The sequence below is a fragment of the Pinus tabuliformis genome, chromosome J (assembly GCF_031772625.1).
Source record: "Pinus tabuliformis cultivar Carrire ecotype Pingquan chromosome J, CPIR1, whole genome shotgun sequence".
Taxonomy (NCBI): domain Eukaryota; kingdom Viridiplantae; phylum Streptophyta; class Pinopsida; order Pinales; family Pinaceae; genus Pinus; species Pinus tabuliformis.
This window is the reverse complement of record NC_142295.1, coordinates 463,952,573-463,962,280: the sequence shown is the minus strand read 5'-3', so window position 1 is coordinate 463,962,280 and position 9,708 is coordinate 463,952,573. Positions and strand designations below refer to the sequence as shown.

Below are 9,708 nucleotides of genomic sequence, written 5' to 3'. Positions count from 1 at the left end.
AAGCCCTTCCTTGGGCCATTTTTATTTGTGATTAATTGATTTGGTTTATTTAGAATTTATTTTAATATTTTATTGTTTTCTTTGTTTTTTTTTGTTTTTGTTATATTTTTTTAATTTTATTGAATTATGTTGGACACCTAATCCTCAATGGGTTAGTGTGGAAGCCGAATGGAAAAAAGGAGTCCAAGAGACCTTGGAATGTGAAACCCAACGGTCAAACAATATACTATAAATGTATATCATTTGTCAATAAAAATTGTACTTGCATGTTTTATCTTTCATATCTCTCTTGTTGTCCATGTGTATTTAACATGGTATTAGAGCGGGCGATTGCTGGTCCTACCCCAATTTGAGCCACTTGTTTTGTGGTCTCTATATATATGTCAGTTCTGCGTTACCTGACCTCTGACTCTGCCTTATTCCCCTCAGACCTGAAATAACCTGCCTCTGCCAGCACTGCACATCTGTCCATACTGTCAATTTTTACAGCACTGTCATTTCCTGTTTTAGCGCTGAGGTCTGACGGTGCCACTGCAGAGATACGCCACCAGCTCCTGGTATGCGTATGGTTCGAAGTTGAATGGTATGCGCATGGTTTTTGAATATTAATGATGTTGAATGAATGCGTTATGTTAGAAGTTGAATGCGGTTTTGAATCATTTGAACGTTGTTGAATGAATCTGCTGCGCCACGCAGAGATACATGTATTGCTTTAACGTTTGAATGGTATATGTGTTAAAACGACTTTGGTATAACGTTGTGGCTTGAATGTTGAATGGTATAACGTTGTGGCTGAATCATTTGAACATTGTTTTAACGTTGTATATATTGAATGGAGTCCAGTGGTATAAATCGTTTGGTTTATTGAACGTTGAATGGTATACACCGTAAGTGTGCAAGAGTTCAGCTTATTAACGTTGTTTGGTCCAGCGTATATATGGTATTAAACTGTCGTGTTGTCGTTTGACACAGCGTTTGAGTGGGAATATTGAATGCGTTTTGATATGCGCTGTCTAATGAGCTTTGGTATACAGCGCTTGCATATGCGTTGAATTAACATGGTATAGACAGAAGTATGTGCACATTATATCCCCACCGTGGAGACTTTTGTGAAAAGGTTCAACATAATCCTGACATGTGATACAGGTATGGGCCTCTTTGGATTTCCACAACTCTTGTATTTGCGGTAACGACACTGGGAAATTATGCTTCCTATTTGTCTTCCATAAAGAGTGAAGATAAAATTGACTGGCATTATGACATTAATTATATGAGCTGGGCTGCGTGCTTGATTTATGGATACATCTGTTTGGTACCCCTCGGATTTTATTTCCTCCTCCGTTACTTGGGCATATCAACACCCTTGGTGCAGCTGTGGTGTCTTTATGGATATTCTCTGTTTATCTTCATTCCAGCTTCGATTCTATTAATCTTCCCAACTGAGTTTTTATGATGGACTGTTATTGCTCTTGCTGGCTTAGCGGAAGCAAGCTCTGTAGCACTGAATATGCGATCTTGCATGAGTGGAAGTGACAAATGGATTACAGCATGCATAAGTGCATTTTTAATGCAAATATTCTTGGCCTTTGTAATTAAGCTTTGTTTCTTTGTATGAACGGGAAGGGCGCACTTATATATTTGATATTGGTTCATTTAAAATAATGTTAAAATTAAATGATGGGGCATTGTCTCATTGACTTCTGAGTATATGAAATCAGATACTGAAACCCATATATAAATGATTGTGGAAATGATTCAAGAAGAAGATTTTGGGCTTAAAACCAGAATTAAAAGGGCTATTGTATTGAGGTTTGGTTGAGACAAAACTTTGTGCAATTTAATGTGAAATGGAAACCATATAGATAATGGCCCAGAGTGAGTGAAATGCCAAGCTTTTGATTGAATCCAGCATATGTGAATGTAATTGTGGTAATGAATCTGAATTATGAGAGCATTCGAAGTTGATGGGATTGATAGTTAAAATATGAATGAGGATGAAGGAAACTTCACATACAGTGATTGATTTTTATTGAGTTTTCATGAACCATGAAATATGTGAACAGGTGTTTGATAAGCTTCTGCATGCAAATGATAAAATGTGAATTTGCCAGGAATTGAAAGGTAAGCTTCCACATATTAATTGAGATTGCCAGTGGTAGAAATTTGCCAGACATTGAGATACTGATTGAGCATAGGCTAAGATGCATGTTCATATGCATGTGCTACTATGAAACCCTTGAAATTGCAATGTTGACTTAGTTTATATATCTGCATTGTTCCACATAAGATTATGAGATTATGTACAATTCTTTCTCTGGGAATCTGTAATCCCACAATTGTAGCTACTCCACATGTTATCATGAATGGTTACAGTCGCTATTGAACTTGACTATTCTTTTCCACTGGCCAAGAAAGTGAAGGAGTATTTGAAGGATTCAAGCAAGTTTGCAGTTGCTGCTGCCCCAGTGTGGCTTTGTATTTAAAATTCATTATAGTGCATTAATTCCTTGCTTCAACTGCTGCATAAAGAGTTTGGTGGGCTGATTGTAATCTTTTATGGAGAAAAATTTTGTCGGTTGTTTTGTCAGAACATAATGCTGGTCATGAGTAAACTCTTATTTTCATGTAATGGATTGTAATCAGTGCTTGCTGGTTGAACTCTGATCATTTGTTGCACATGTATAAAGGATATTGTCGTGTATTGTGAGTAGGTATTACTTTTCTGCACTAAGTAGTAGTTGTAAGGTGTAAATCTGACATTGAAAAAAAATGGCTAGAATCAGTGAAGTATTAGAGTTCCTCAAAACTCTAATGTCGTCTACTACTCATGATACATTAAAAGTCAGCAAAGTTTCTCTCACAGATATTCAGGTCTGTCTACAAAATGCACAGGAAAAGATTGATTTTTTGCAGCTTGAATCACAGCTACAGCAAGAAGAGCTACATCAAAATAGACATCATTCTGAACCTGTTTTTGTTCAGAACATTGAGACAACCACCCATCAGCAGCAAGTCAATAATGTTACAGTTCATTCAAATAAAGCAGCAGTTGTAAATGCAGATGCAGAAACTCAGTCTGCACTTCCCAAGCCCATCATCAGACCTTGGGAATGGCTTGTCCACAACAAGCACAGAACTGGTCGTGGATATGACAAGGACTTGTCCTTTCATATTCCAGACTACGCCAAGCCCATTCAGTTTCAGAGTGTTGGATTCATTCATGACAATTCACCTGCTCCTCATGACAGTTCAGCTTCAGATGTTCCAGACTCTGCCCCTCTTCCATAGCAACAACAACAACAACAACAGATCGTGAAATGCCAACACTGTGACCGAGTTGGCCATCTGAAAGATCATTGTTTTGATCTTCATCCATGTAAGCACTATCATAAAACCAGTCATTCTTCACACAGATGCTTCAAAAACAAACGTCTTGCAAGAACAAAGATTCATCTTGGATGGATCGCTTCTTGGCAATGGGCATCAACAACTAAGAAGATATTTCAAACACATGTCAGAACTTGTTCCAGAGTATTGAACAGTCTTGCAGTTGAGTTTTCTCCATCATCTCACCTTGTATCTGACAGGGGGGGAAATGATGGTCATCTACAAGCTTCAAAGTCACATCAAGCGAGCCTGAGCCACAACCTGCCACACCAGTTTCAAAGTTGTAGCCAGAGACAAAGATGCCCCTGAACATGCCTTTAGTTGGAAATCTGGGACACTTCCTCTAGCAGAAGACTTCAGCTTCTTGCCAGTTTTGGAATAATTCCAGGAACAAAATTGAGAACACTTCCTCTAGCAGAAGACTCCAGCTTCTTACCAGTTTTGGAAGAGTTCCAGGAATTGCATTAAGCATTCTAGAGTTGTTGGTCATCCTTAAACCATCACAGGTTGAGACTTCCCTTTTCAGGTTGAAGTTCTCCCTTTTATACGGGGTGAGACCTCCCTTTCATGGTTGAAGGTTTCCCTCTTCAAAACAATAGGAGCACTTCCTCTAGCAGAAAACTTCAGTTTCTTGCCAATTTTGGAAGAGTTCTGGGAACTGCACTAAGCATTCCAGTGTTGGTGGTCATCCTTAAACCACCACCCTTTATACCAACATTTCAAAGAGCACATTCAGCCTAGTGCTGCTATGCATTTTTGCACATTTTGTATTACAGCTCTCTTCTTGGACTCATACATAACCCTTCGGATTAAGGGGGGGAATGTTGGACACCTAATCCTCAATGGGTTAGTGTGGAAGCCGAATGGACAAAAGGAGTCCAAGAGACCTTGGGATGTGAAACCCAACGGTCAAACAATATACTGTAAATGTATATCATTTGTCAATAAAAACTGTACTTGCATGTTTTATCTTTCATATCTCTCTTGTTGTCCATGTTTGTTTAACAAATTAAAACATTAAAATTAATTTGACCAAAAATGTAATTCTAGTAAAGAAATATCTTTGGAATTTATTCAGTCAAATGAGGCAAGCAAGAGCTTGTTGGAGAGATTATTTCATGGAGAAGAATCTAGAGCTAGTTTCATGACTAGATTTGGTCATTAAACACTCCAAAAAAGTTAGCATAAGTGAAGGTAATGAAATTACATAAAAAGATCAATTTTGGAGTTTGTTTTAAAGCATTTTAATTTGCTCAAAGGGCTTGTTGTTGCAAATTCGTTTCATATTAACAATTTTACTAGAGAATATATCCAAAGAGAATTAATGCAAAGCTAGAATTTTATTTTATTAATTTGATGAGTTAGATTTGAATTAGTTAATGGCTTTTCATAAATTTAGAAATCTGAGTTTTCTCTTGATTTTTAATTGGTTTTAATTTTATTTTTCGCAGATAATTTGCTGGAGAGGATGAAGCAAAGGGATCTTGGATCATTGGAATTGCACCAGTAAGAATAAGAAATAGATTCATTTCAACTAAAATCGGAAATTTGAGTCCTTCCTTCAACAACTCTAGTTTTGGGGAGATTTTTTTGTAAATTATAAATAATAATTTTGAGAAGGAGACAAGGGTTCCAATTATTTGCAAAAAGAGGGCTTTTTGCACTACTTTAGGGGACTGAATATTATAGAGAATTAGGTATCTTTTGGACCATATTTAAAAATATGTGTTACAACTCTGAAAATTTCATGCTATCATGAAATTTTCTGAGAATTTCACGTACTCAGAGAGATTTGATTAGATTTGAAACTTTTGTATGCTATCATCAAGGTTAAAGGCCAATTGATAGTCTTCTTTTAATTCAATTTGATTCAATTGTTGATCCAGATAAGTGTCTAATTTATGAGTTCTACACTACTGTGGATTCAATTTAATTATATGTTTATTTAATCAATGAAAAACTATATTTTCTTGTTGGATCTAATTGATATCAAGTTCAGAAATGAATTTGAATATATGGACATATCATTACGGTTAAATACATGATTGTTTTATGAGAACTATTTCCTTAATGCAGTCATGTCACTGGTTTTGAATTCATTTTATTTGGATTTAGATGTATTTGCAGCAGAGATCTTATGACTATTCGTCAGATCATTGAATATGTATACTTGCTTGAATTAGTAGTAAGTCCTAGAACTATTTTCTTCACTTATTGACTTCATTTTATTCTAAATTAAAATTTGGTCCAAACTTCATTATCTTGCTCTCGATTGGGGCCATATCTATATCTTCCCAATCGAGATAGATTTAGGATATATTTTTTGTTGCCTACATTTTAGAGTAGATTTTCATTTAGAAATTAATTCAATAGATTTTTAGAAGTATCCTTACGCATGGGAAAACTCTAGTGTGGTTTGGTTAAGCCCTTGTTTCAGCTTAAGGGCTGCTTTCTTGGAAGTGCACTACAAGGAGGTATGTTTGATTGTTTCTTCCTGTTGATAAGTAATTAGATAGATCACAAGTTAGCAGGAAGGATGAGAGGGTAACTAGACCCATTAGAACCAGTCATAACCACCATCCCAAATGGATAACGGCTTAAATGGGGCCCTAATCAGGTGGTCTACCTAAATGCTAATTTTGGTCATTTTTTGCCATCAACATATCTCAAAGGAGATTTTTTTCTTCCTTGAAAGATATCGAGTGTTTTTATTACCATGATCTTGGACATGTTGCAGTAGAATGTAAGAGAAAGTAAATGGTGACTAATCAATGGAAGATGCAACAAACAAGAAGGTTCCCTCAAGGAAGAAAACAAAGAAGGAAATTTGCCACCAGGGACATAAGTCATTTCTATGGTTATTGTTATTTGTGTAATGAATTTTGACATAAAGTTGTTGAATGCAATGTGTTATAGACATTTTTGTGCCTTACAGCATTGAGCATGAAATGTCCATAATCTAAGGGATCCAAAGTCCCTAAACATGTTGTTCCTACCCCTAGAGGAACAAGGCTAACAAACCACAGCAATTCACAGAAGTTCTCCACCAGAAACTGCTCAAAAACAAGTCAATTCAGGATCAATTCAGTGGCTCCACTAGCTGTCTGCGCTGAATGTCAAAGCCAACACTAGCTGTCTGCGCTGAATGTCAAAGCCAACACTGGCTACCTGCGCTGAGCGAGAATTGCCAAATGGCAAGTTCATTCCAAGAGGTGTCAAGACCCAGGAAACTTCCAGAATCTTCCTCAATGACACTTGCCTCAGTGAATTCGATTGGTGATGAGTAAGAGGTTCCTAATCTCCAAGTGGAAGCAAGAACCTCCAAGTGGAATCAAGAACTGACAGAGGGAGAGGACACTAGTCAGATCTCAAGCTGACTCATCCTCTCTCCAAAAATCTATATATGGATCTCTCCTCCATGAGATCTGGAGGCGGGAATTTTGTTATTGCAAAGAATTGCTGTTGGTTTGAGATTGGAATCATTGGGTGCTTAATGCTTTGAAGGGGGTGAAGATAGGAATTCCATTTGCCGGGAAGGAGATGCTGGATTGGAGCCCTCTGGGTTGTATCTCTTCCTGAACCTTGCTATTCATCAATAAAGATATCTTGGTTTCTCCTATATACTGATGTATCTTTGATGTATGATTGCATTAGTATGTTTAGTTTATTTCTAATCCTGAACTAGTTATGAATATGAATCCATGTCTTGTGTAGTTTTCTCTTCTTGTGATCTTGCAGAAACCTCTTGAAGCTGGGCGAGCGAGAAAGCAAGTAGCTGGGAACCCTCCAAGAGAAGAGAGACCGGATCGAGGGACAAACGGAAGACACCGGTTAGTCCATATATCTCTCTTCATTCTTAATTCATAAAGGAAGAATACTAGAATAGCTGTCTCTATTTGTTGCTAAGGCACTGTCACACCTTAGGTGGATAGGATCGTCCTGCATAGGCATTTTTCCCCACAACAAATTGGCGACTCCACTGGGGAGATCTGTTTAGTCATCTTATTTGTGTTTCTATCATTGTTTGTTTCGTAGACTCGACAGCAACAACGAACTGCATCTGTTATTCCCAGATGCAAAGTAGACAGTTGCTGCTTTGATCCAATCACTGGACTTGTCTATGATCTGAACAATGGACTCACAAATGATTTGATGATCCTTTGTGATAGATCTTAGTACCCCCTCAAAGCATCCCTTTGATTGTACCTTGCTTGTTGCTTTTATTTGGCCTAAAACAATAGATTAAATAGCAATCTGTGACCCAGAACCCAGTGAGAAACGAGAGTTTCTCCTTCAGCGCAGACCCTGTGAAGGGATTCTGCATTTCAACGCAAGTCCCGTGAAGGCTACCTGCGCTGAATGTCAAAACCCCTGTGTTGAGGTTGCGCTGAACCAGTTTGGCCTTGTGCAGCTGGGGTTCTCTGCTCTGTTTTGCCTTGTTTTGATCTCTGATTTTTGCAGCCTGTAACCAGCATAGGTGCCAGTCTGATAACTCCTTTTCTCTGCTTAAATTCCGCCTCCTTTTGTACAAAAAGACTGTGAGTGTTTTTATGTGTTTGTGGCGTCATTTACAGTTTTCCTTTGCAAGAGTGGAATAGTCATCCTGTAGCCCTTGATTCAGATCTGTTGATTGTGATCTTAGGAGAGAGTTCATTGGCTGTTTGCAGTTGATTATACATTTACTTTTGCTTGTGGTTTGAGTTTGTCTCTTTTAAGTGTCGAAACAAGTGTTCATTTCGAAAATCGTTAAGTGTTGTAATCTCTTCTACCCTCTCTGATTTCGAAAAAGTAAACTTGTTTGTATTTGTCATTTAAAAGCAAATTCAAAGTTGTACAAAAAGCTTTCTTTGTAGGCATCAATACTAAGAAAGCGGAAAACAAACACCTGCATTGTGCATTTGCATCTTGATAGTTTGCATGTTTGATTTAGGAAAAGTGCATTAGAGTGTGCTGATTTCTCTTTGAGAAAAGATGGTGTCTTTCTTTTCCCTTTGTAGCTAGGATTTTCATAAGTTGAAAATATATAAAGCTTGCTTATCATCTTTAGACTGCATTTAGGAATTGTACCATACATCTCGTGGTGAACCTCAAAAGGCAAACTTCTAAAAAGATCAACCTAAAATAAATTGAATGAACTTAACAGCGCTTTGCAACATAACGCACAACATAGAGGTCTAGGCTAGAGACGTGTTCCGGCGTCGTAAAACCTGGTGACTGTCGATCTCGTTGATGGTGGGTGATTCCTCCTGAGAGACGATAGCGCCAGTACGGATTGTGCTCCCACGTACCGTCGCGTATATATTGGGAGACCCCTATAGGCATAAAACCTTTATCCTTAGGAAGCCGTGTCGGCCGCCTTACTGATCGCAATGCACTGAACACAGCATTCAGGAAGATCGACCGCCCGTACCCTAAAAAGTATTCTGCGGTTTTGCTAAAAGTTTGGCACATCCTCTGCCTAGAACTCCAGAGCAGTTCCTTTTGGCCTTTTTCAGACTCTATAATGGAAAAAGTCCATCCGAGCATTTGTCACTTTGGGCTCGTTAAAACATCAAAGGAGACTAGAGTCATCTTTAGCTTTTTCTCGACTCTTTAAAAGTGAAAAAACAAGTTGTGTCTAAAGCGTCGTTAAAATTTATTTTAAACGGAACAATCACCCTTTATTCCTGCGTTGATCTTTAGGTTGAAAAAATGGAGCACACCAACCAAGGAATTCCCCTTGGTGGAAATCCTAGTCCCTTCTCCTCTTGGGGAGATGTTGGTGCGCCCCATATGGCCACATTGTCGCTTCCAGGACTGACAAATGGCTTGCCTGTCTGGCTCTTTTCAACCAATGTCATTCAGAACACCATTATTCCTGAACAATCGAATCAACAGTTGGACCAGACCAGAGTTGCCCACCAGCCTTCTACTTCATCTAATTCTTCCTCTCCTCCTTCCTCTACGCTTGACGGAACTGGTAGAACAAAAAACCAAGTTCCTAAGGAGAAGAAAGAAAAGAAGAAGAAAGAGAAGAAGAAGAAGGAGTCAAAAGCGACTGGGGGCAAACAAGTGTCGTTTGACAAAAATCCACACACAGCACTGACTAGGCCTAAATCGCCATGTGTCATATGCAAGGGAGACCACTTCCACAGAGATTGTCCCTGCATCCCTCGGATACTAAGGGACTGGTCTCCCCGTCTGCACAATTTGGTGGCATCAACCTCTGATAGCCATGTTGATAGCTCACCGTCAACTAGTGAAAGTGAAGTCACAGGACAGAGAGGGAAAGCTAGATCTCCCTGCAAACTGTGTGAAGGCGACCATGCCATCCACCGTTGT

At 38.5% G+C, this 9,708-nt stretch overlaps 1 pseudogene; it reads left to right on the top strand.

Annotated features, from left to right (window-relative positions):
• The first annotated feature begins 1,075 nt into the window (after positions 1-1,075).
• Positions 1,076-1,615, top strand: LOC149227851 (uncharacterized; annotated as a pseudogene).
• Positions 1,616-9,708: the final 8,093 nt, after the last annotated feature.